The 25,167-nt window shown below is 52.7% G+C and overlaps 1 protein-coding gene and 2 long non-coding RNA genes across 5 annotated transcripts in view; 2 read left to right on the forward strand and 1 right to left on the reverse strand.

Moving 5' to 3' along the window:
* Nucleotides 1-25,167, forward strand: part of ASIC2 (acid sensing ion channel subunit 2) — a 404,465-nt gene that overhangs the window by 198,804 nt on the left and 180,494 nt on the right. The window lies entirely within an intron of this gene.
* On the forward strand, nt 12,511-16,178 carry LOC135286778 (uncharacterized). Its single transcript, XR_010350828.1, has 3 exons — nt 12,511-12,527; nt 15,091-15,193; nt 15,366-16,178. It is a non-coding gene; the product is annotated as an uncharacterized LOC135286778 (long non-coding RNA).
* Nucleotides 16,179-22,044, reverse strand: LOC135286781 (uncharacterized). The gene is made up of 3 exons (XR_010350831.1): nt 21,919-22,044; nt 20,489-20,612; nt 16,179-16,482 (listed from the first exon to the last, which is right to left on the reverse strand). It is a non-coding gene; the product is annotated as an uncharacterized LOC135286781 (long non-coding RNA).

Below are 25,167 nucleotides of genomic sequence, written 5' to 3' on the forward strand. Positions count from 1 at the left end.
GTTCTGCCACACTGAGCCCTCAGTGACTGCCTCTCCCTGTGCCACTGTGATGGCACCAAGGGCAGAGCCCAGCTGGGGACAGCAATTGGCTCCTCATTAGGGCTGAAACTGCGAATTCCTCCCCACAGCCTGCCCCAGGAGATGCCAAGTGCCATCACTGCATTTCCAAAGGGAATGAATGCAATCAGCAGAGGCTGGAGTACCCGAGGCAAGGGCACAGGGAGGGGAGAGCCTTCTGCAGCTCCCTGCTGGAGGGTGACTGCAATAAAGGGATGGTGGTGTATGGTAAATGCAGGGCCACCGACGAAGGCAGGAATGATGAGGAGGACTCCATCTTGTCAGAAGGCTAATTTATTACTTTCTTATACTATATTGTATTAAAGAATATTATACTATACTAAAGAATACAGAAAAGATACTTACTGAATGCTAAAAAGATATTAATGAAAACTCGTGACTCTCTCCAGAGTCCCGACACAGCTTGGCCCCAATTGGCCGATGAGTCAAAACAACTCACAGCAGAATCCAATGAAACAATCACCTGTGGGTAAACAATCTCCAAACACATTCCCCATCAGCACAACACAGGAGAAGCAAATGAGATAATAATTGTTTTTCTTTTTTTGAGGCCTCTCGCTGCCTTTCAGCTTCCCAGGAGAGAACCCTGGGAGAAGGGATCATGTTCAGAGAATGTGAATGCCACAGTGGAGTTGATCTGATCCTGCTCTGGGAGCAGGGAGGGAGCAGCCCAGGATCCAGGAGCTGGATCAGAGCATCACCACAGCAGGCTGTGCTTAGGGGCACAGCAGAGCCCACAGCAACGATCACCCCTGCACAGCAAACTCCTCTTCTCGTCTGCCCTCTCCTGCTCCCCTGGGCACGGCTTGGGTGGGCTCCTGGGGAATCCCTGTCCCTCAGAGCTGTGCTTCCTGCAGGGTGTCACTGAAGGGATCCAGGGCTCCCTGGATCCCTTCACGAGGGACCTGAACACTAGATGTGCCCAAAATCCTTTCTTTAATCCCTGTGCTCTGATGGGGGGTTGGCTGTGGGGTTCCCAGTTCCCCCCTGCAGGAGGGAATGAACAGGGCCAGGCAGGGACTGGGATCCACGGCTGGCAGGGAGGCACCAAGGGGGGCTGATACAGGGGTCTCCTCCAGCCAGGTCTTATGAGCTCCTGGAGACCTATATCACAGCCAAGATAGCTCAGCTACCTTGGAAGGCATAAAATCAGCAGGATGGCTTCTGTGGTGGTGTTGGAAACAGAAAAGTTTTAATAAAAGACAACAAAGCTCTTTACAGAGAAAACCCGAGCCAGGTGCAAGAGGTTCTTGCTCCTGCTAAAACACCCCACAAAAGCCATTAGTTCCTTTGTTCTCTTCTTTTTCTAGTGAATTGCTCAGGCAGGACCTCTTGGCCTCTGTCCAATTGGGTATCCTTAAGTTTGAGGTGAAGTCCCTAAGGCCCTATGAGTTGTCTTTTTACCCAACTGAGGAGAGAAACTTCTGGGCTTTTTTCCTTTTTAAGAAGACAAAGGATAATTTGGTCACTCCATCAACAGGGGATACATTCCTCCAGGGGGGAATTGAGTTCTGAAGGATCTTTCTGCAGAGGTGGGAGATTCATGACAGAAAATTCTCTGGGAGCAGTTGGGAGTGGCTGGTGGGGCTGGGAGGAAGCTGCTGGGAGTCTGTGGGAATAGCAGGCTCCTTGTGTTCCACAAGCACCCCTCGTGTGCCAGGGCTGATCCAGGAGTGCACTGGGCTGCAGGAGTCAGTGACTGAAGTGACACAAGACACGCAAAGAGGAGAAGCTTTGCAGAGTGTGATTGCAGGAAAAATACTTCCCCTGGCAAAGGAATTGCACAGACTCAGGCTGACAGGGGAAGGCAGGAGCTGGGATACTCCACGAGACAGCTCTGGAAAAGAAGCTCTGTGATCCCACCTTGCACAGCTGGGCAAGGACTGTCCCTCCTGCCATTCCCTGGGAAAGGCCTTCTGGCCCAGCCTGGAGAGGTGCAGCCCTGAGCAGAAGTTCATTAATTTACAAATTGCATTATTCATTTCTGCTTTGCCCAGCTGTGGATCCCTGGTAGTGTGTGTGACAGGGTGGGTGCAGTGGGTGCTGGCCACACCCAGGGTGAGCAGATTTCACACCAACATCCCCAAAACAGGCAGAGCTCTGGGCTCTGGGGGCTCCTGGCCTTTGGAGCTGCTCCCATTTACCAGAAGGATTCTGGATCCACAGGGGATCAGTGCACTGAGAGCTTCCAGAACACCCTGAGGGACACAAGAGGGGAACCAGCTTCCTAATCCAGGTTTTCCCAGCCTGGTTTTTCTCTTCCACACATCCCACAGCACCAGCACTGGGCTTTGCCTCTAGCCCAAGGACATTTCCCCACAACTGGAAGCCCCAGGGACAATGGGGCAGTTTGAAGTCCTCTCTCCCTTTGCTGAGAGCTTTCCTTTAGGACTTTCCTGACTTTCCCATTTCCCCTGTTGCTGTTTCTGTGTCCACTTCCCCATTTTTAGCTCTGGCTGAGCATGAGCTGAATCCCAGAGTCCTCTAAACCAGCCCTCTGGTTTCTGGGCCCTGGATCCTCCTGACAGCTCCAGCCTGGAGCAGATGCTGGACTTCCAGAGGCTGAGCAAGCTCAGAGACCCAAGCAGTTCTCACAGCTGCTTGGCTTCTGATTTGGGATTGATTGAGCCAAATTCATCAGAATCCAGATGTCTTTGGGCACTTTGAGTGGCAGCAGCTCAGAGCAGATCAGCTCTGTCTGAGCTGCACTGAGCTTTGATCTGAGCAGCTCCTTGAGGTTTGAGGGCTCCAGTGAAATCCCTGGGAGCACAAAGCTGTGAACTCCTCAGAGCAGGAAATGCTGGACCCCTTCAGTGACCAAATCAAATCCCATTGCCAGGTGGATTTTCACAGGAACAATCCCCCATGAAGGCCCCAAATTCCCTTTAGGAAGGGCTGGATTTTCTCCAGCCAAGCCAGCTTTGAGGCAGCAGCGTTATCCTTTACAAGATCTAGGGGAGTTGGGAAAAGCAGAGGAGCTTGCAGGCACACTTGCCATTATTCAGGAATAGAAGCATCAGATTTGAAAGCTGAATGGAGCTGGGGATGATTGCTGAGAGTTTAATTAGAGCTCTATCAGTTGGTTCATCTCCCAAGGAAGGCGGAGGTGGCAGGGATGCAGGGAGACGATGTTGGTTGCAGGCAGAGATGTGATCACACGTTCCTCTCCCGGGAGGAGCACGGATTGAGGCAGTTTGGAGCACAGGGAGCTCCTGCTGAAGGACTGTTCCATTGATCCGTGGCCAGTCAAATCCCGCTGCTGGACGGGACAGGGCTCTGGATTCCCATTCCCGGGGGAAGGGGAGCCCAGTTCCTGCCCTGGCCACTCCCATGCCAGTGCCGTTTGCTTTGCAGGGAAGGGTTTCACCTCTGTCTCCAGGCTGCCTGAAACCCCTTTTATCCCTGCACACTTTCACAGCCTCGCCCCTGCCTTTCTCAGCTTGCCAGGGAAGACAATACCCTTCCCACTCCTGTGTGCCAGCACGGATTATTTTGGGAATGTGCACCACGGAATGGAGCAGGAAATGATGGACTGCCTGGAGAAAGAGTGACATTTCCTTAAATCCTCCAAAACATTTCATAAGAATTCCCAAATGCTCTGTTCAAACCAGCACAGGCTGATTGTTGTTAATATTCCACAGAGAAATCCCACATTTATCTGTGTGTGCCATTATGGGACTTCTGTAGGAAGCTTTTCCATGGGAAGAGAAGGTGACACAGGTCACCAAAAATCCAGTTTTCAATTTAAAAGGATTAAATTCAGTCTGAACTTTGGGCAGGACCAGCTGGGGCAGCAGCAGAGGTGACCTGCCCTGAGATGGTTGGGTGATGTTTCTGTGGGCTCTCACCCTGAGCACCCAATCCCCTCCAAATCACAGCTCAAATCCTCGGATTCCCAGAGTAATAATGAGGAAAGGGGCACTTGGAGCAAGACTCTTCCTTGTAAAGGAATTTCGCTTGGAATAAGGCCCCACATTTCCTGGCCATTGCCTGTTTCCGTCAGGTTTCTTTTCTCCCTTATTTTCCCACAAAGCTTCAGGATCTGCTGTGAAAAATCAAAAGATTCAGATGCATTTTTTAGCACAATTTCAAATCTTATGCTAAATTAAAAGTGACTGTAGTGTTGCTGCCTTCCCTCCTGCCTGGCACATTAGAACCTGGATCTTGTTAATGTTTGCTTATTCTTAATTTTGTCCCTGGTTTTTAGCAGCTGCCTCACCTTTTGTTCCCTGATTTCTCTTCCATCACCTCTGCAGCAGATAATCAACCTCCTTGGGAGCTGCCCTCCCTGATGAATCCTTCTCTTCATCACTCCCTGAGCCCAAGATCCCAGTCTGGGTTTGTCCCTGGAAGACAAAGCCCAGCTCCAGCAGCTCCTCATCAGGGAGGGTTCTGGGCAAATGTCTCATTTTTAGTTTTGATTTTGTTCTCGTTCTTTCATTACCTTAAGAGCACTTTCCCAGCTTGACACCCTTTAATGTGGCTGCTCAGACTATTCCTGGTATTTAACTTCAGCTCAGAGCAGAGCAGCTTTTTTTCTCTTCTACATCTCCTTATTTCCCTCCCAGACCTGCCCTGAGCTGGGACTTGCTGTGAGGACACAGGACAGCTGAGGGACACAGGCCCCAAGTCTGCTCTCCAGGAGCTGCCAGGCAATGCCAGGTGTCCCTCCCTGGGTGGATTTCCAGCTCTTGGCATTTCAGGGTTGTCACAGGGTCCTGTGGCCCTGTAGAATCCATCCTGGATTCCCATTCCCCGCTCGGCTGCTGCCTCTTGTTCTGCCCTGGGAGGAAATGGCAAAGGCTGAGCAGGATCACACAGGGCTGGGCTCCTCAGGGCTCTTCCAACCAGGAGCACTTGGGAAACATCTGACAGCTTGTGCTTATGTCCATGTTGGATGTTCCAGGCTGACAAGATCGTGGAATCACAGAATCCTGGATTGGGTTGGGTTGGAAGAGCCCTTAAAGCCCAGGCAGTGCCGCCCCCAGGACACCTCCTCTGGGAGGGGGAACTGGGGGTTTGGGTGAAGCCCCAGGCTTGCAGAGTGCAAGGCTCAGGATGGGAAGCACAGAGCAGCTCCCTGGCAGCTCAGCAATCCATCAATCACTTCAATCAATCCATCCATCAGCTCAATCAACTTCATCCGACACATATGGTCAGGATATAAAAATGTCTGAGCCTGTGTGCAGGAGCTGAGATTCCTGGAAAGTTAAGCAGGGATAAATAACTGCCAAAAAAAAAAAAAGAAAAAGAAAAAAAATAAAGAGAAATTAAAAACCAAGTAAGTGATGGTCCAGCTTTCTCCATAGTTTAATTCCAGACTTTTCTCCTGGCCCCAGCCTGTGTTTGAAACATTCATCAGGGCTCGATGATGGTTTGCAGTTTTCATTTGTGCTTTATTTCCCCCAGGAAAGCTCAGCTGTGAGCCCAGCACGGGGCTGCTCGAGGGGCTGGGGGAGGTTTCCAGCTGGGCTCACAAACAGGTGAGAAAGGGAATGTTTTGTTTCAGGTCACCCAGTGAACCAGTGCCTGCTGGGAACTGGGGATGGAGGCTGGAGACCAAAACTGGGCTGGGTTTGGTCATAAATCTGCTTTGAGTGGGGTCACCCCTTGGAGAGCAGGAGAAATGTCCCCATCAGGGGCTGCTCTGCCACTGCAGACCACTCACTTGGCACTGCAGTCAGGCAGCCAAAATTCACCCTCTGAAGGATTCCAGGGAACCCCAGAACCTCCTGAGCTGGGAGGGACCCTCAGGGATCATCAACTGCAGCTCCTGGCTCTGCACAGAGCCCCCAAAATCCTGCCCTGGCCCTGCCCAGACTTTTCCTGCCCCCTGGACAGGAATGAACAGGACAAGGCAGGCACAGGGCTGGTCAATAGTCCAAGGAAACCCTGGGAATTCCTGCACTGTGAGGCTGCCCTGAGCTCACTGAGGTCAGCCTGAAGATGCTGCTGGTGGGGCCATCATTCCTCTGCTGGCAGTGGCAGATTTGGGGCTGAAGGAATTATTTAGGAGCAGATTTATCCAATTTTATCACTCCTCCAGGCTGCTCAGTGCACCCTGAGGTGAAACCCTTCTTGAAGGAATATAAATAATCATGGAATTTAACAGAGCTCAGCCAAAAACGAAGGCAAAGAACAAAGAAAAATCATAACTGGAGTGTTTTGTTTCGTAACAATTACAGAATTGAAGTGATTTATTGCATTTACATATTCATGTTCAATTCATTTGATTATTGCTGTGGAAAGGAAACTTGAAATCTCCCATTTCAGCCTTTTCTAAACAACATTTTGAGTGGGTGTCCAAGATCCTCCCATTCACACACGAGGCAACAAAAAGCAAAGCAGGAAGCTGCAATTTGAAAGTTAAGTGAAATAATTCCTTGCAGACAGTACAAAACATTTCACTTGACCTGAAAGAAATGTTATTGGAGAGTTTATCCTGCCAGGACGGCAAAAAGAAAGGAAGAAATAGAAAAGAACCTTTTTTTCTCCATTTGGGTGGTTTTCAGTGACCTGAACCAGGAGTTATTTCTGCAGCTCTGAGCACAGAATTCCAGATGTCTCCTGGCCCCAGTCCCAGCATTCACTTCCAGTCCCAGATGCTGCTCCTGCTTTGGATGGAAGAGTGATCCCTTCCCCAGCCCAGAGCTGAGCAGGCCTGGGTGAATCCTGCTGCCAGGTGGGAAAGGTGGGACCCCTCCCAAAGGCAGCAGGGACCCCTCTCCCCAGAAACAGAGATCCTTGGGACTGGATTTGCTGTTTCTGTTACTGCCCAACTCCTGCAATCCCAGCTCCTCTTGGAAAGGCCATCCCTGTCCTTTCTTGCAGCCCCAGGAGAGCTGGAGAGGGTTTTCCCACAGGGAATCAGCTCCTGTCCTGGGCACTGCTCAGCACCCAGCTCCTGTCCCCTCCAGCTGGGCTGGGCCAGGGACGGCTTCACTCTGCTCCCTGCAGTGCCTCCGAGATGGAGCAGGGAATAAAGGCTCCCAGAGCACCTGGAACTGGCATGGAACAGGGAATAAAGGCTCCCAGAGCACTTGGAACTGGGATGGAGCAGGGAATAAAGGCTCCCAGAGCACCTGGAACTGGCATGGAGTAGGGAATAAAGGCTCCCAGAGCACCTGGAACTGGCATGGAACAGGGAATAAAGGCTCCCAGAGCACCTGGAGCTGGGATGGAGCAGGGAATAAAGGCTCCCAGAGCACCTGGAACTGGGATGGAACAGGGAATAAAGGCTCCCAGAGCACCTGGAACTGGCATGGAGCAGGGAATAAAGGCTCCCAGAGCACCTAGAACTGGTGATCCTGGCACTGAACAGGGAATAAAGGCTCCCAGAGCACCTGGAACTGGCATGGAACAGGGAATAAAGGCTCCCAGAGCACCTAGAACTGGTGATCCTGGCACTGAACAGGGAATAAAGGCTCCCAGAGCACCTGGAACTGGCATGGAACAGGGAATAAAGGCTCCCAGAGCACCTAGAACTGGTGATCCTGGCACTGAACAGGGAATAAAGGCTCCCAGAGCACCTGGAACTGGCATGGAGCAGGGAATAAAGGCTCCCAGAGCACCTAGAACTGGTGATCCTGGCACTGAACAGGGAATAAAGGCTCCCAGAGCACCTGGAACTGGCATGGAGCAGGGAATAAAGGCTCCCAGAGCACCTGGAACTGGCATGGAACAGGGAATAAAGGCTCCCAGAGCACCTGGAGCTGGGGCAGGTCAGGCAGCAGAGCCAAGCTGCTGCTTTGGTCCCAGCCCTTGGCCCAGCAAATTCCCCCAAGGGGCAGCCAGGGGAGCTCAGAGGAGCTCTGGGAGCTCAGGGATTGGTTTGGGCAGGAAAAGGGCTGTGGGACCCTCAGCCCAGGTGTTAAAGTGTGTCTGAGAGCTCTGGTGAGCTCAGCAGGGCAGGAGGGGTGGGCAGGGGCTGTCCCAGCCCAGCCCTGGGTGGGTGATGCTCCTGGGATCCCACTGGGATTTGCCCCTTGTAAGAGCTGTAGTGAGGGATGCGGGGTTCCAGGCAGCTCTTCCAAATGCAGATTATCACATCCAAGATGTTACAGCAGTCCAGGGTCGTGGGCGACAGGGCCTGTGCCTACAGCTGTCAGCTCCAGCTGCAGGCAGGCCTGGAGACCCTTAGCTTAGGTTACAAATGCTTTATATACTTTGCTGAGCATCTTAATACAGTATTATTATTAACTTTTATCTATAGCCTATCATAACTACTATAATTGCTGTATTCATCTCACTATTCTCCAATTACTAAAAGTTAGTACATTACAATTGAAGCTAGAAGTTTTTCAGTTTTCTTGCAGTGGAAAATTCTGAGACCTTTTTTCCACTTGCAACATCAGCTGACTTTTTTGCTTGTGCTATTTTTCTACTTGGTAAAAGCATCTTCGTGTTTGAGGTGGGTTTATCCTTTGTTCTAAGTCATAAAAACCTCTTCTAACTAACATATCCTTTGCCTCCTTGGTTATCCAGTAATTCTGGCTCAGCAATTTTCTTCTATATCAAATCTTGCTATTCCTTAAAACTCTATTCCTTCTGCAGATTCTACATTCAAAAATCTTTCTGCCAAGCATCCATATCTATGAGACTTTCTTGTCAAACTTTCATCCTTCCCAACAGCCCCTGGGGCCGGAATTCCCTGAGCCCCCATGGCTGTCACACGGCCATGGAAGGTTCTGGGCTGGACCAGGCTGGGCTGGCCCTCCTGGCTGTGTTCCAGCCCCTCTGCTTGCCTGGCTGCAGCCCCCCGAGGAGCCAGGGAGTCCAGCTGTGGGCAGAGGCAGAGCTGGGGCTGTTTGCAGGCTCTGTTTGATGGACGCCCGCACTGCAGCCCCTGGGCCATGGCCCAGCCCTGGGTCCTGCCCCCAGCCCAGCCCTGCAGCTGGACAGACCTCACACAGCTCTGGGTGTGCTGCCTGCTCTGAAATGATTCAGCTGAAGCATTGCAGAATCACAGGGCTGTGCATTTATCTCCTAAAACACCCAGCAAAAACCTCCATAACTCATGGAACTCATCCGTTTTGGCAACTGAAAGAAAGGCTCTGCAGCAGGGGAAGGAGAGAGAAAATCACTCAGAAATTATTGCAGCAATGTGCCTCTTTAGAGGACTTGACAATAATATGGGTTTGATTATTTCTGAAGGAGCTTAACTGACCTTTACAGCCAGATTCCATTAAAAATGAATAATTTTCCATTTAAAAACATATTTTTCCTGGCAGTGAGTAGGAAATGTAACCAGACAACTTTGTATTCTTAAAAAAAAGTGTTATCCATATAATCTTTGGGAGCAATTAAAGAAAGGAACCAATCTCTTGGCAGTAGTGAAATTCCAAAGCCTCATTTTACTGCAACGCTTTAAAATAAAGACACAATTCCATTCCTGTGCTGTAGCAGCTTTGCTTGGTCCCTGCTCCAGCTCAGCAGCTTCTGAACAGCTCTGGGAAATAAAGATCTTGTTCTGGCCTGGCCATATCAGTCAGGCTGTGCTCAGCAGGCAGAGCAGCTGGGGAGGAGCTCACAGCCCGGCCCTGGCCCTGGCCAGTCCTGCAGCTCCTCCCTGTCCTGGCCAGAGCTGCCTGGGGGATGCTCCAGGGAGGAGGATTTCCTCCAAGGCAAAGGAAATTCCCTCCCCTGTGCTCTGGGAGCCTCAGGGCTGCTGGGAATGGCAGCAGAGACCTGCAGGTTTAAGTGTTCTGGGTCACAACAGCCCAGGTGAGCCCAGGCCGAGCTCAGATGAGCCCAGGTGAGCCCAGGTTAGCCCAGGTGAGCAGAGCTCAGCCTCAGCACTCCCCAGCTCCCATGGAAAGGGTTCAGCAGCAGAGGAAGTCACATTAAAACAAAATCTAGAAAGCAGAAAAATCAGCCCTATTCCCATTAAATGTGTATTTCCTGCTGCTTCAGGAGGAAGGAATCCAGGTTCTGCAGGCTTTGTTTATTGATATCTCTTAATATATGTGAAGTGAGAAGCATTAGAAACTGGGAAGGAATTCCTGGCTCTGAGGGTGGGGAGGGAGGCCCCATCCCTGGCAGGGTTCAGGGTTGGACAGGCTTTGGAGCAGCCTGGGACAGGGGAAGGTGTCCCTGCCCATGGTAGGTCTGGCACTGGATGGGCTTTAGGGTCCCTTCCAACTTAAGCCCATTCTGGGATACTGTGATTTTATTCCAGTTTCACCAGTACCAAAGAATAAATTTTTAACCAAGAGTGCATCACCCAGCAGTGCTGTTCTGCCCGTGGATTCCAGGGAAATGGATTTCTCCCTGTTTTCTCTGGCACAGGGGAGGCAGGAACTGATGTGGTGAAATCCCCCATGGCTGATCCTGACCCACAGGGTCAGAGACAAACACGGGATGAGATCTGTCACCCTGGCCTTGGGCACTGCCAGGGATGCAGGGGCAGCCACAGCTGCTCTGGGCACCCTGTGCCAGGGCCTGCCCACCCTCACAGGGAACAATTCCTCATTCCCAATCTCCCATCCATCTCTGCCCTCTGGCAGTGGGAGCCATTCCCTGTGTCCTGTCCCTCCAGACCTTGTCCCCAGTCCCTCTGCAGCTCTCCTGGAGCCCCTTCAGGCCCTGCCAGGGGCTCTGAGCTCTCCCTGGAGCTTCTCCTCTCCAGGTGAGCACCCCCAGCTCTGCCAGCCTGGCTCAGAGGGGCTGCAGCCCTGGAACAGCTCCAGGTCCTTCCTGTCCTTCCCTGGTGCTGGATGCAGTTGCAGGAAATCTGTGAGAAGGTTTGGAATCAGGGGCTGTGTAGGAGCAGTGGCCCTGGAATGTCACACTGCAGAGCTCCAGCTGCATTTGGGCTCTGAGGAGCTCCTGCCTGCTGGCTCAGAGCAGAGATAAGGTGTCAGTGTTTTCTCTTTCTGCTGCAATAACTGAGTTTAGTTCCATTCTCCCCAGTTCAGAGCAGCAAATTGCTTTTAGGCCTTTCATGTCCTAATCCTATGGTCCATCCATGGAGTTACTGGAAAAACCTTGAAGAGAAAACGTCTTTGGGCTGCTCTGCCCAGGGTTCCTCCTTGTCACTCGCACAATTTTGGCCTCTCAGCCATTTGTTCTGGGCCTGCTTTTACAGAGCCCAGCCAGGCACAAAACCCTGCGAGCCAGAACAGCTCAGCTCCACTTGGAATTTTGCTCACACAAAGAACTTAATCAGTAATCCCAAGGAATGGAAAAACCTCAGCGAGGGCAGAGCTGAACACGGATCAAGCAGAGGCTGTAAAAAATCTTTACATGGGCAGACTGCAGGGAGAGAAGAGAAATCTTCACTTTGGGACTATTGATAAATTCTGGTGTTCTGCTGACACCCTGAGATCTCCCCAGCCTGGGAATGCTCTCTCCAAGCTGCAGCTCCGGGCATTGTTTGGGTTTGTCTGCCGCTGTTCCAGCCTCACAAAGAGCTCATTAGCGAGAGCTGAGTGCTTCCCAGCCTGGGCAGGGGCTCTCCACGATCTGGCTCCCATTTAGAGCTCCTGGGCCTCAGGACAGGCTTTGCTTAGCGCTGCCTTTAGAAGGGATTTTGCTTTGCCAGAGAATGGAGGAATGGTTGTGCTGGAGCTGTTTCCAGGCTCTCCACATCCATGGGATCAAAGCTTTCTCTGCTCCCTTGGCTGCAGGTTTGGCATCCCCAGTGCTGGCACATCCCTGGGCTCAAATGCCAGGGAGTTTTGTGGCCTCTGCCAGTCCCGAGGGGCTGGAGGCTCATCCCTCTGTGCAGCCCATGCCCAGGTGAGCTCTGGGCGAGCAGGGAGTGCTCCCGGTGCCCCCTGCCCTGCCTGGCACCCCAGAGCAGACTGACCATGGCCAGTGCCTGTGCTGGGTCTTTTCCTGAACGGGAAAACTGCTGAGCTAGAAAAGCTCCCTCCAAGCACTCCCCAGTGTCCTCAGTGGCATCTCTGCTGTAATATTCCTGTCCTTGTCCCTTTGGCACCCTGCCTCTCCTGCTGCCCTCTCACTGCTGCCTCACCTGAGGCTGCTCCTTTCAGTGCTGCCACCTCCCAAACAGCTTTTTTTTGGGTTAAAACCGTCCTGGAGGGTGAAATCCCCCCCTGAGGCCACCGGGCCAGCTCGATCAAGCCATAGCTCCTTTGTTCCCAACCCAGCTCAGCCTCGGCTGCTCCCCAGCTCCCAGCAGCTGGGATACAATTGATGGCCCTTGGAATACAATTAATGGCAACTGGGATACAATTAATGGCAATTGGGATACAATTAATGGCAACTGGGATACAATTAATGGCAGCTCCAGCACGAGGCTCAGAACAGCCTGACTGGGCTCATATTTAACATTCCAAGTCTCCTCTGCTTCTCTGCAGAGACGAGACTGAACTGATTCTTTCCCTTTTGTCTGGAATGGATCAATCTGGATCTTTGGGGCTGATTTATGCCTCATGCTCCTTTCTGAAAGAGCTCATCCGCCCCAAGGCAATTGGAAAATCTCGGTGAGAGGGAATGGGGAGGGCTGAGGCTGCTTTTTCTGAGCTGCCAACTGAGATTCCATCAGGGGTTGATCCTTTCCACCCCTGAATTCACAAGGGATGGGATTCACCTCAGGGACTGAGTGTAGCCTGGCCTGTGACCTCTGTGAGGAAGTTCTGCTCAGGACCCTTGCACTGATTTAACAGATGAAAATATTCCCACATTTTCAATGAATAAACACATCAGTCCCACTGGTTTACTCCACATGAGTGAGTTGTCCCGAGCTCCTGGTGGTCCCTGGATTCAGGCACTGGATGACAGAACATGATCCAGCCATGGAAAAACAGGCGTGGTTTTCAGGAATCCTGTGAGTGCATCTCCTAGGAATTTATTGTGCTGTCCCCTACTAAACCTGAATGAGGAGAATTGAAACTTCCCCTTTCTGCTTTTCTATTTCCTTGTGGAAACTTGTTGGGAAGAGACAGGGTCAGCCCCCAAAGAGGACAACAGTATATGCTGGCCAAGGGCCAGGTGGGAGGGAATCATCCCTGGAAGTGTCCCAGGGCAGGGGGATTGGAGCAGCCTGGGAGAGTGGGAGGTGTCCCTGCCCATGGCACAGATGGCACTGGGTGGGCTTCACAGCTCCTTCCCACCCAAACCATTCCAGGATTCCATGATCTGGCTGTCAGCTGTGTCCCAAAGGCTGGAGGACACCCAGAGGGATGCTGGGACTCAGGGGTGACGCTGGCCATTCCCGAGGGGATGCTCAGCCCAGCAGCCCAGCCAGGCCTGTCCCTCCCTGGTGTCCCTTGGCATTTCAGCGTTTCAATCTCCAGCACATCCCAAACACTCCCCGTGCTCCGTTCAGGGTGGGATGGCCCTGAGCTGTGCTCGGTGACAGGGACATGTAGGGGGTGCTGCAGTACCAGTGATGAATCCCAGTTAACCCCCAGGAACACTGGAACTGAGGGTCCTGATTCCAGCCCAGCCAGGGCAGGATCATGCCGTTTCTCTTGGAATCTCTATCCCTGCCAAGAGAACATGGTGGAAAGTTGGGAATATCCTTTCCATGTGATTGGTCTGCAAGTTTTCGTTAGGTTTTTTTCCCCCCCTGTTCTGAACACCTTTGCTCTGATGGACATTTGAAGGTTTTGTTGTTGGGGTTTTTTGAGGGTTTTCTTTCTGTTATGGTTTATTCACTGAACTATCAATTCCTCATTAAAAATTCATCAGTGTTTTTGGCCCTAGCCCACCACTTTCCAGCCAAGAAATGGCTTTTCTGCCTCAGAAAAAACTCTTTTGCTCAGGTACAACTCACTATTTGCGAACTTGTCTTTTCTCCTGAAAAACCCTCAGCTGCATGCAAACAAAAATTCCTTTTGATGGATAATCTTAGTTCAGTCCTATTGGGAACATCAAGCTTGCAGTGTCTGAACTCTTCTAGCAGATTTTGGTTTTTTTTTTTTTGGGGGGGGGGGGAAGGAGTGGATTTTTGGAAGCACCATTTCTCCTTCTTCCAGCCTGAGTGAGAGCATGGTGGAGGCACAGCTGGAGCAGGCAGAGCCTTTCCTCTGCTTGTCAGACACCAAAATATGAATCTCTGTCTCTTCAAAAGCTTTTAGGGACTGCAGCTCTGGAAAAGCTGTGAATTCCCACCTGGCTTTCTCCACTTGTCCCTCCCAGAGTGAAAAGTGTCTCTATTCCCAATTTATAGATAAAGGAATCAGGAAATGGGGGAACTGAAGTCAAAGCGGTGGTGGATGTGAGGCACCCCCAGACCCAGGCCCTGCTTCATCTCATGCTTTCCCTGGGGGATGGATCTCAATCATCTTCAGGTCCCTTCCAGGGATCCTTTCCAGGATTCCCTGGGAATGGACTCCGCCACTCTCTGCCAGCCCTGTGGTCACACGTTGGGGTCAGAGCCATGAGCTGCCTGCTGTGACCAGGCTGTGAGCCCAGCACCAAGGATGTGCCATGAGCAGGGAAAGAGGGAAGAGCTCCAGGAGCTCAGTTCCTGCCTGTGTAACTCAGCCAAGGAGCTCTGACTGAAGAGACTTTTGGGTTTAATGACATTTTAAGGTTTCTTTTGTCCTTTGCTCCCAGCTTTACCAGAGCTTTGGTCTGGAGCTGCCAGATTTCAACTTGTGGTTTGTTTAATGCTCCCTGAGACTTCCCCAGGGCTGAGGAGCTGAGGTTTAATATTCTCACATCCCTTAGGAAACAGTAGGAGCCTGCAGGGCTGAGAGCTGTCTGAAACCTGGCCTGGGCTTTCTGCTGCTTTTTGTCTTCCTTGCAACAAAGGTCTTTGTTCTTCTGCTTCCCCTCATTCTGAGCCTTTCCCAAGGCCTCTCTATCCCTGAGCTTTGTCTGACCCACGCAAAGCCCCAGAAATGAAAGGAAATGTTCTGAGCCTCAAACTGGGGCTCTGCTGTGTCCAGCTTTGAGTCCAGCCTGGAGGTGGAGGAGGAAGCCAAACCCAAGGAGAGCCAGCCCAGCCTAGAAGGGGAGGGTTTGTGCCTCCCTCATTAACGGGAGCAGCTCATTAGCAGGGTCATTAGCCAGTCCCTAATTGTTTGATTACCCCAGGGTGGCTGTGCTAAGGACAGAGAGCCGGAGGAAATGGGCCCGCGGGGCTCTGGAGCGGAGCCAGCCCGGTTTGTTTTGTGTGCTGAGCTTTGGGAGCAGCCAGGTGGGAAACTTCGGGTGCAGAAGCGGGGCTGGATCGAGCAGCATGGAACCCACGTGTCCATGGCAGAAAATGGAATAACACGGGATGGGATAATTGGGAATAAACGGTGATAGTGGGGGGTGGAAGGAAAAGCTGATCAGTTCTTCCTCTCTTCCTTCGGGTGCTGTTCCAGGTGGGATCTTCCTCACAGTGGGATGTCTCCAGGGGGCCACTGCAGCTCTGGTCAGGAATCCTGTGCTGTTGCTGGGATTTGAATCCTTCCTTTGGGAAACTTGGCCCTCCCAGAGCAGTCTCATCTGAGCAGTCAGCCTCTGCTCAGCCTGGGTTCCCTATTCCCTCCATCCCTTCCATTTTCCAGCCCTGGGATGGTCCAGGACCAGCAGAGCTCCAGTCCAGCCCCTGCCCAGATGTTACTGGGTGAGGAGCTGATTCCGGGTGATGGGTATCAGACATCAGGAATAAAATAAATCCAAGCAAAAATCAGACTTTCAATCAGGCTGGATCACCAGGAACCATGAGCACTCCCACTCTGTCACGATGTCTGGAGCAATAAACCTCGGATTCTCCCAAAGCGAGCAGACCAAGTTAATTTGATGTGGACAGGACCATTGTGAGGGGTCAGCTGGGTGTTAACAGCAGAATCAGGGTTTTATTTTGCTGCTCTACACGGGCTCCATTATCCCTTCGTACAGGAACTGAGTTTAATCACATCTGGCAGACCTGCTGCCTGTAATGTGTCCCAATATCCCATTACATTTTCAATTTACATGTATTACCTTTCCCTGGAAAAGTTCCCTGCACTTCTGTCCGCGGAATTAAATGGCCATTATGAAAACAGAGCAGGACATTTCAGGGATCCGCGTGTTTGATCTCACCCTGGGAGGCAATTAGCGCTAATGAGTCCTGTATCCAGTGTCTACCTCTGATTTGACTCCAAAGTAGAGCAGCTGAAAGGCCTCAAGCAGGTCGGCAATTCCAGAGGGGGATTCCCTTCCCACAAAGCCGATAATGGAGAACAGAGGAGCTGGGCAGGGCAGAGGCAAATCCAGCCCTTAGACCTGAGCGCGTCTGCAGGGACGGCCGGGAAGGGAGAAGCAGCATCCCAGATCAAGGCTGGGTTAGGCCGAGCCTAAACACAAACACACACCCGGGGAGGTGCTGAGAGCAGTAACCAAAGCAGGAGGTGTTTGAAGGCTCAGCAGAAGGAGAGGGAACACGTTCCAGGGCAGGTTTAGGAGGAGATGAGAGTTTGATGCCTGTAATCTCCATTGATCCGGGCATTTCCAGCCCTGTCAGAGAAGGGAAAGAGGAGAGAGCCATTGATCACAGGGAGTCGTTAATCACAGTCATTAATGACAGTCATTAATCACTGGAGCTGTGCCCCAGGGTCCCTCAGGCCCCTCCCTCTGCAGGAACACCCACCCTGCCCGGACAGTGAATGTTTCAGGGCGTGTTTGACAGGCAGGAGCAGCAGTCCCTGGGATTTATTTACAGCTGAGGCATTCCCAGCCTGGAGCCCAGGAAAGGGTACTGATCCAGGAGGAACAGAGCACCAGGAGGGAGCTGCAGGGAAAGCCCAGCCCAGGAGAGGCGTGAGGCAGGAGAAGGGTGCTGAGCAGGGAGAGGCAGGGAAAGTGCTGGAGCTGGAGCAGGAGCAGGTCCCCGGGCTGAAAGCAGGAATGTGCCCAGCACATCCCGTGTGGGAGCTGCTGCCCTGGAAATGGGCACCGGGTGCTGGGCACGAACACGGCAGGGGTCTGAAGGGCAGGAGCCTTCCCTGCCAGCTGCAGGGCAGCCAGGAGAAACTCCAGCTTGTTACAGCAACATGCAACCACAGGACAAGATGTGCTTGTTTCAACTGAGGGAGGGAGGGTTTGGGTTGGATTTAAGGGAAAAGATTTTTCTGTCAGGGGAGTGAGGCCCTGGCACAGAGCAGCTGTGGCTGCCCCAGCCCTGGGAGGGTCCCAGGCCAGGGTGGATGGGGTTTGGAGCACCCTGGGACAGTGGAAGGTGTCCCTGACCATTGCAGGGGGTGTGTGCTTTCCACCCAAAGCACTCCCTGATTCCTGGCCTGTGACCTCTGTGAGGAAGGTTCTGCTCAGGACCTTTGCATTGATTTAACAGATGAAAATATTCCCACATTTTCAATGAATAAACACATCAGTCCCACTGGTTTACTCCTCATCTGCAGCACTTATAAACTTTGCAGCTCCTGAACACGTTGGGACCCCGGGGCCAGGAGCAATGAAGGCCTTATTTAATGTAAATGTGGGCAGCAAGGAGAGCAGCAATAACGAGGAAGAAAAATCAAAGGAATGGGTGAATATTCCACAGTGCAACATTGCCCTGAGCTCCCTGCAGAATCTGGTGAGATTTAGGGTTTGGGAGAACAAGAAATGAGAGACTGAATGTGGCTGTGCCTGGAGTTTTATTTCCAAATGCAGGAATTGAAGCCCAGAGCTGTAGAAGCTCACAGAAGCTGGTTTGGGGTATCAGGTCCTCACGGAGCAGGAGAGGTGGATATGGAGTAAGGACATCTTCCAGGACTGGTTTGGAGGGTGTTCACTGGCTTTTTAACAATTCCTCCAGGAAACCCTGAGATCCATTTTTAATGTAAAATCCCCGAGCTTTGGCTTTGGAAGCATTTGAAATGGAATCAGGATTCATTTAACCAGAGGGGTGTTCAAAGGTGACAGAAGGAGCTGAGATGGAGCAGAACTTCATAGAACAGTAACAGCAAATCCAGAGCAAGAAAATGAGCAGATAAAAGGGGGATACTCATGGGGTACTCTGGGATACCAGGGGGACACTGGAGGGAGTGAATTCCCCCTTCACTTCACCTACAAACAGCACCCACTCCCCTCCTCCCTGGACAGGCTCCTGCCCCCTCTCCAGCCTTTCAGGGCCTCACAAATGGCTGCAGCAATGTAAGGGTTCAGCACTTCTGGGGCTGCAGATAAAAGTTGAAGGCACAGGGAGAATTTTCCTGGCACAGTGGAAATCATCCCCCTTCCCTTTTTGTGGGAGGTGAGGGAATTCTTCTGGAAGCAAGAAAAAGCAAAGGGATGATAACAGACCAAGAGCCCTTGAGAGACAAAGGTGTGCAGCTCCCTCCACTTACAGACTTGGATCATGGAATCCCAGTCTGGGTTGGGATGGAAGAGACCCCAGTGCCATCCCTGCCATGGCAGGGACCCCTCCCACTGTCCCAGGCTGCTCCAGCCCCAGTGTCCAGCCTGGCCTTGGGCACTGCCAGGGATCCAGGGGCAGCCCCAGCTGCTCTGGGCACCCTGTGCCAGGGCCTGCCCACTCTGCCAGGGAACAATTCCTCATTCCCAAGATCCCATCCATCCCTGCCCTCTGGGAGCCATTCCCTGTGTCCTGTCCCCCCACCCCTTGCACACATCCCCCTCCCTGTTCCCTGCAGGCTCCTTTGGGCAGCCTCAGGTCCCTGTGGAGAGCTGTCCCCAGCCCCCATCGCCCCCAGGAGCTTTCCAGAAAGGGATTTTTGTGAGCTGCTCCTTAGTCGCACCACGAAATCTGTGCAGGCAAAATCAGAGCCCTCCCGAGCCCTCCCAAGCCCTCCTGTCCAAAATCCTTCCCATGTCCCCTGTGGAATCACTTGTCAGCAATCACAGCCCAGCAGAGCCGTCACTGCCTCGGAGCAGCTCCTGTGCAGCTGTTGGGGTGAAGCCTCCCCATGTTCCCACCCTGCTGGGTTTGTGCCAGGCACAGCTGGCTCCGGGGCTCCTCGATCCAAAAATAACAAATAAAAATAAAAAAATAACAAGCAGCTGGAACACAGCAGGCACAGCTCCCAGCCCGAGCTGCTGTTCCAGGAGAGCTGTGGCAGCTCCGGGGCTCAGCACACCCTGCCTGCCCCGGGGCTCGCTATCGATCCCCAGCTCTGCTCCAGCGCATCTCCCCGGGCACGAGCAATGAGATTCTCCATCACAGCAGGCGCAGAGTATCTGGGCAAAGATCTCTCTCCTTTGTTGTGCAGGCAGCAAACAAAGCCGGGAACCTTTTGTGCTTATTTAAAGACAAAAGTGCTGGATTTGTGTGGGAAATGGTGGCGCTGATTTCCATCGCTCCCTGAATTGCTCCCATTGAGGGGACAAAGCTCTGGCAGAGGTGGCATCGGGGCAGGGAGGGCAGCTCCTCTGCTGGGCTGGCTCCCAGCGCTTCAGCCCCAGGTCCCCAAGTGTCACCATGATATTTTATGAAAAATCCCTTCACCAGGATTCCTTTTCCTGGGAAGATGAGAAGCCTCATAGGAAAAGAAAATCAATATTATTTGATTGCTTCTCCCTGTGTTTGCTGCTTTGGAAGGTGGCAGGTGCATCTTTGATTGGTTCCATGTGAATTGTTTTTACTTCATGACCAATCCCAGTCCAGCTGTGTCAGACTCTCTGGTCTGTCACGGGTTTTTATTATTAATTCTTTTCTTGCTTTCTGATTTGTCCTTTCTCTCTATAGTTTAGAATAGTTTTAGTATATAATTTTCTTTTAATATAATATCATGATATAATAAATCAGCCTTCTAAAAAATATGGAGTTAGATTCATGTCTTCCCTCATCCTGGGACCCTCACAAACAGCTCACCAACACCCAGGCACCCACTGCTTTCACACCACAGCTGCCTTGCCAGGAATTCCACAGGCGGGGAAACTGAGGCCCAGGAGAGCGGAGGGTGAGGGCCTTGCCCAGCAGGAGCAGCTCCAGCTCATCCTGAGCCACCCCTGGAAGGGCTTGGGACAGCCAGGGAGGAGCTGGGGACAGCTCTGCTCCAAAACAGGGCAATGACAAATGTGGGACATGGCAGGGAATGTGAAGGAAAGGGAAAGGGAAAGGGAAAGGGAAAGGGAAAGGGAAAGGGAAAGGGAAAGGGAAAGGAAAGGAATACAATTTTTTCAGCTCCACCATTCCTTCCAGGAAAAGGAAAGGCAGCCCTGGAGCTCAGGGAGTCAGGGAATGTTTTCATCTCTGGAAAGTGAACTTAAATGATTCCAGCTGCCACAGTTCCACTGATGGATACAGGTCTGAAGTCTGGCCTGGAAGGGAGATTTCAGTCCAAATTCCAGTGGAATGAGGAGCAGAGATCCTGGGATCCCTCCCCACCCTTGAGCTGCCGGGCTCACTCTGTGCCTGTGGCTCATCCTCTCTGTCTTTCCCAGAACTGAGGTTCCTTTTCCCCCACCAGTGAAGACCTTTTTAAGAGGAAGCAGAATTTCCCATGCCTTTTCCTGAAAACATTCCACTGAAATCCAGGACAGCAAAGGTTTTGTGTCTCACCTGGCAGAGGAGGGGGTTCCCAACCCCTCAGACTGAGCTTCTGCACTTTGGTATTTGCTGCACTTTCCCACTGTCAGATATCAAAAATCCCTCACTGTCCACTGAAGTGTCAAATCCTCTTTTCCTGAAAAATCACACAAAATGACATTTTAAGGCCACGGGCTTTGCTGGGAGCCCTGTGAGTTCTCCCTGAGTTCTTTCTCATGGAACTTGGCTCAAGAGAATTTGGCTTCTTCCCACCAGAACCTGGGCAAGGCTTTTATTGTCCCAAAAGGGGACAACAGGAGGAGCCAGGGAAGCACCATCCTCTGTCCCAGGCAGGTGCAGTGAGCTCCTCAGGGTTATTCACAGCCTGGGTGGGAGGAGAATTCCCCAGCTCCAGCTCACTGAGGATAAGTGGGATGTGAAGAGGATCAATCCTAAAAGCCCTGGCATTCTGTCTATTGACAGTGATTATTGCAAACCTCTCCAGCCAGGGTTTGCTGTGGCAGTGGAATTGTGCAATGAGGTTTTTGGGGCTGTTGTTAACAGTTAAAGTATCCCCATCTCCCTGTCTGGCTTTTTGCCATGAGCAGGAGGCTGAGCTCTCCAGGATCAGGTGAATTTCCCCTTCTTCAAGGGAAGGAATCCCTGAGTGCCAGATCTGCAGAGAGGGGCCTGATTGGAAGAGAAAACAGCAAACAAAAGATGTTATGGAATCCCAGACTCACTTGAGTTGGGAGAGACCTTAAACCCACCCAGTGCCACCCCTGCCATGGCAGGGACACCTCCCACTGTCCCAGGCTGCTCCAGCCCCAGTGTCCAGCCTGGCCTTGGGCACTGCCAGGGATCCAGGGGCAGCCCCAGCTGCTCTGGGCACCCTGTGCCAGGGCCTGCCCACCCTCACAGGGAACAATTCCTCATTCCCAATCTCCCATCCATCCCTGCCCTCTGGCAGTGGGAGCCATTCCCTGTGTCCTGTCCCTCCATGCCTTGTCCCCAGTCCCTCTGCAGCTCTCCTGGAGCCCCTTCAGGCCCTGCCAGGGGCTCTGAGCTCTCCCTGGAGCTTCTCCTCTCCAGGTGATCCCCCCCAGCTCTCCTGGGCTCCCAGGTCTGGTGTCAGCTTTTGGCTCTGTGTCCTGTTCCCGTTGCCAGGGGACATTGAGCAGAAACTGGAAACATCCCAGAGATTGCCAGGGTGGGTGGGTTCTCCCCAGGATCCCTGGGGATGTGCCCAGGGCTGCATGGAGGGAGCTGCAGATGGGAAATGCCCAGGCAGGAGAGTTGCTGTTCCCCAGGCACAGGCTCGGCTGCTCCTCGGGAGAGGCTCTGTCTCCCTGGCAATGCTCTTTGGGAAATGCTGTGAGCAGGGATGTCTCCCAGGCAATGCCCTTTGGAGGGAAAAGCTGGGGAACAAAGCAGTTCAGAGCAGGGGGGGTGGCAGCACTTACCCTGGGCACCAGGACAGCAGCAGGGTCACCCCTGAGCCTCTCCAGCCCTGCCCTGCTCCTGCAGGGCCTGTGGGAAGCACTGAGCAGGAGATCCTGGCCTGGAGATCCTGAGTGTCCCTGACACCTGTGGGAAACCCAGACCCACGCGTGGGAGGTGTCAGTCCACTGGAAATGGGAGCCAGGGGAACCAGAGCACAGAGCAGGGATGGGAATTCCCAGCAGCTGGAGGTTCCCTGCACGTGGAATGGGTGGGAATGAGATGGTCCTGAAGGTCCCTTCCCACCAAAGGCATTCCATGGATCTGTGACTCCATTCTGAGCCTCCACTGCTCCCCAGCATTGCCTAGGCCACCCCTGTGGCACATCCACAGGGCTTTAAATCCCTCCAGGGATGGGCACTCCAAAGCTCCCTGGGCAGTGCCAAGGCCTGATCCCCCTTTCCATGGGGAAATTCCTGCTGCTGTCCACCCTGAGCTGCCCTGGCCCAGCCTGAGGCTGTTCCCTCTGCTCCTGTCCCTGTTCCCTGGAGCACAGCCCGACCCCCCGGCTGTCCCCTCCTGGCAGGAGCTGTGCAGAGCCACAAGGGCCCCCTGAGCCTCCTTTGCTCCAGGCTGAGCCCCTTCCCAGCTCCCTCAGCCTCTCCTGGGCCTCCAGCCCATTCCCAGCTCCGTTCCCTGCCCTGGACACCCCCAGCCCCTCCAGGTCTTGTTTGCCATGAGAGGCTCAAACAGAGCCCAGGATCTGAGGTGGGCCCTCACCCCACTCATTGAACTTTGCCTCTTTTCCTTCTTCAGCAGCACTGAAATTCCCAAGAAACCTTTTCCTGCAGAGATACAGTGCTGGAAATGAAACATTTGGTCCTGCTGGTCAGGCAAGTCCCCCAGCAGGAATCCTGGAGCCCCTGTTCCCTGGTGGATTCCCTTGGAATGATCCTGAGTCTCTGGTTTTGGTGCTTTGCTTTGCCTTAATCCAAATTCAGGTGGAATTTGGGCTGCTTGGAATGGCCTTTTCATCCTGAAAGAATATCTAAATAATTTTCCTGTTTAGAATTCAAAGAAAGTCTTCAAAATCTCAATTTTTTGTCACTGAGGAAGGAAAACTTGAACAAGTCAAAACATTGGGTCTTCAAGCTGTTTATTTCCATTTGACCTTTAAAACCCATTTGTGGTGTAAACTTAGTGACATCCCTGAGCTCCGAGTTATTCCAAACAAAAACCATTTTGTTGGAAATGACAAAATGGCCTTTCAGCAATTTCTCAACATTTTTCTTCCTCCAGCAGGAGATTCATCAAATTAATCCTTTCCCTGGGGTATTTTTGGCTTAACAAATTGACATTGCCTGGAAAAGGGAGATTTTGTCAGTGGGAAAGCTGCACCAGGAATTTTAGGAATGACCCCATTGGGCAGGAGAATAGAAAGGGCAGGGATGGAGGGGTTGGGAGTGTGGCCTCTGCTCTGGGCCCTCCATGGGGCTGGGGGATGCCAACTTGATGTCATCCCTCCTCAGCAGGTCCCTGATGGCCCCACGTCCTCCCTGGCTGCTGGGGGGTCCCCCCAGTGCCCCCTGCCCTGATCCCTGTGCTGGAACAAAGCCCTGCTGCCACATTTCCTGCTCACTCCTGGCACTGCAGCTCCATCATTAATCAGGAAGTTTTTATAAAACATGAGTAGAATTCTAATTCCCACCCTGGGCTGATTCCAGTCTCTGCTCCCACTTTTGCCTGGAAGCTCCTGGTTCTGCTTTGGGGTTTTGGGGGCTCTTAGCCTGGGCAGATTTGCTGCAGGGGGTCCCAGGGAGCCCGCCCAGGGTAGGGGGTTACTCACAGAAAAGCAGCATCAGAGCTGCCATTCCCATACCCCCATCTGAGGCTGAATTTTCATGGAATTATTCTGGACTGGGCTGGGTGGGAAGGGCCCTTAAGGATCCCCTCATTCCCATCCCTCTCCATGGGCAGGGCCACCTCCCACCAGACCAGGTTCGCACTTTCTGCATTTGGAGGGATTCCTGTTTTGTCTGGAGCAGCTCTTGCTGACCCCGTGTTTGGGTCTCTCTGCTGTGTCCTTGTCTCTTCCCTGGCTGGTTCCAGACTCCACATGTGTGCCTGGGTTTTGGCACTACAGGGAATTTTCTGATATTTTTCTGTGTTTAATTCACCACCCCGGTTCCTGGCGCGCTCCCAAAGCGTTTGCAGGAGCTGCTGCTCTGGGATTTGAGGCGGAGCGTGGGGGTTGGTGAGGGAGAGCAGGAGAGCAGCTCATTCCCTGGGAAATCTGTGGCACCCAACCTTTCCTTCCCCAGCAGGATCCTGCTCCCAAAGGCAGGGACATCCCTGGGTGCACACAGCACACCGGGATAGGCACAGAGGGGCAGGAGCAGGCAGGGCCCGAGGGCAGACAGGGATTTATTTGTGGCTGTGATGAGGGAGCTCCTGGTCCAGCCCTGGAAATCCCAAGTTCCAGCTTGACAAATGTCCCCAGAGCCCTTCCAGGCCTTTGCCTTATTGCTGCATCCAGTTATTTGGGAAAAACCATCAGGATCTGCCATTCCCCTTCTGCTTTATTCCAGACACTTGCTGGTTCCCAGCCCATCCACCTGGATTTGCACCCTAAACACACCCAGGTGGAGAAATCCCTGGGAATAAATGGCCTTGGGGCAGGATTTGGGGGCAGACTGAGAACCAGTGGGGTCTCCCAGCCCTTTATCTCCATTTCCTGCAGTGCTCAGTGACCCAGCAGCTGCAGGTTGTGCAGAGGCCGAGGGGCAGGGATTTACCCTGGAATTGTCCCAGCTGGGTGCAGAGGAAGGCCCAGCTCAGAGCAGTGGCCTGGCAGGTTTAGGATGTGCAGCACTGGAGAATTTGGAGTGAGGGTGCTCAGCCTTCATCACACAAACCCTGCCTGAGTCCCACAAAGCCTGCCTGTGTCACACAGAACATCCCCCAGGAGCCTCTGGCCACCGTCTCCCTGCACCTTTCCAGGGCTCAGGTGGGTTTTGCTCCCTCCCTTTCCTTCTCTGATTGGGAAAACAATGCTTTGACAAAAAACAAAACCCTCCTCCAGGGAGGAGCCCGGTTCTGGGGTGGGATGGAGGTGTCAGGTGTGTGGAAAGGTGTGAGGGGAACTGGAGCACGGGAGCCTCTGGAATACCTGAGACCAGCCTGCTGGGGAGGGTCCTGATGCTCAGGAGAGGATGCTGTGCTGGCAGGAGCCAGGCTGCCAAGGACCCTGTCCCCAGGACTGACACACCCTG

The sequence above is a fragment of the Passer domesticus genome, chromosome 27 (assembly GCF_036417665.1).
Source record: "Passer domesticus isolate bPasDom1 chromosome 27, bPasDom1.hap1, whole genome shotgun sequence".
NCBI classification, from domain to species: domain Eukaryota; kingdom Metazoa; phylum Chordata; class Aves; order Passeriformes; family Passeridae; genus Passer; species Passer domesticus.